Genomic DNA, 1,399 nt, shown 5'->3' on the forward strand with positions numbered 1-1,399 from the left:
TTCTGGTCAAGGGCATGTACCTTCGTTGCGGGCACATCCCCAGTGGGGGACATGCAGGAGGCAGCTGATCGATGTTTCTCTCTCATCGATGTTTCTGACTCTCTATCCCTCTCCCTTCCTCTCTGTAAAAGAATCAATAAAATATATTTTTAAAAAAATAAAATAAAAATGAGTGTATAGTTAGAGATTGACAAAGTACAGGAAACCAAAATAAATCCTGAAAGGCCCCCCACACTCCTCCTCCTGCCCTCTATCCCACTCATCGTTCCAAGGGCAATCGCTGTAAAAAATTAATTACAAATATATAAATACTAGAGACCCGGTGTACAGATTCGTGCACCAGTGGGGTCCCTCGGTCTGGCCTGCACGCTCTCGCAACCCGGGACCCTCGGGGGATATGGGAGAGCCGGTTTTGGCCTGATCCCTGCAGGTCAGGCTGAGGGACCCCATGCACTGGGCTTTTTGTCCTATATAATAGAGGTAATATGCAAATTGACCCTCACTCCATCACAGGTGAGTGGTTGGGAGCCAGCAGTCCTGGATTGGGGTCCCAGATTGGAGAGGGTACAGGCTGGGCTGAGGGACACCCCCTCCAGTGCATGAATTTCGTGCACCGGGCCTCTAGTATGCATATAAGATCTTTGGTTAATCTCTTCTCCCGCCCACCCACCTGAAATTCATCAGTCTATTGCATGTTTTCATCCCTGTGCGTTGAGCCCCCTGGTGGTCAGTGTGTGTCATAGCTACCAGTCGAATGGTTGGATGGTCACTTAGGCTTTTATATATATAGATACCTTCCTGAAACAAATATATCTATATGCACTTACTAATAGATATTACTGTATTATTTCATTTAAAAATATTCAACAGAAGGGACCATCACACATCTTTTTTTGCAGGACGGTTTGTTCACTAACCAAGTATGGCTTGGAGAGAACTGTGCCTAACCTGGTCCTATCCCCGGATCTCCCCTCACCTGGGCCCATGGGAGCCTTTCCACTTTACTGATGGACTGGGTGTAACTAGAGGGAGACTACCTTTGGGAGGGACCTAAAGACCTTGGCCAAATATGGCTTTTCCCACTGAGAGGGCAGGGGCAGGGTCCACTGGGTATTCAGGTGTGGGCACTCCAGTGCCAATTAGCTGGCAGTCCTCCGAGCCCAACATCCCTCTGTGTCTCATGCATCTCCCCGCCCCCCCCAACCTCTATGCTCCTTTCACAAAACGCCAACCTTGACCCCAAAGGATCTGTCCCTCAAGTGTGAATTATTCCACCTGGAGCTCTCCCACCGACAGTGTACAGAATTCTCAGGAGAAATTAAGATACAGATACATCCCCCAAGGGATGTCCCGAGACTCAGAAGGGCCCATTTAACAAAGACCCTAGTGACTCTGATCA

This window comes from Myotis davidii, unplaced genomic scaffold, assembly GCF_000327345.1.
Source record: "Myotis davidii unplaced genomic scaffold, ASM32734v1 scaffold566, whole genome shotgun sequence".
NCBI lineage: Eukaryota > Metazoa > Chordata > Mammalia > Chiroptera > Vespertilionidae > Myotis > Myotis davidii.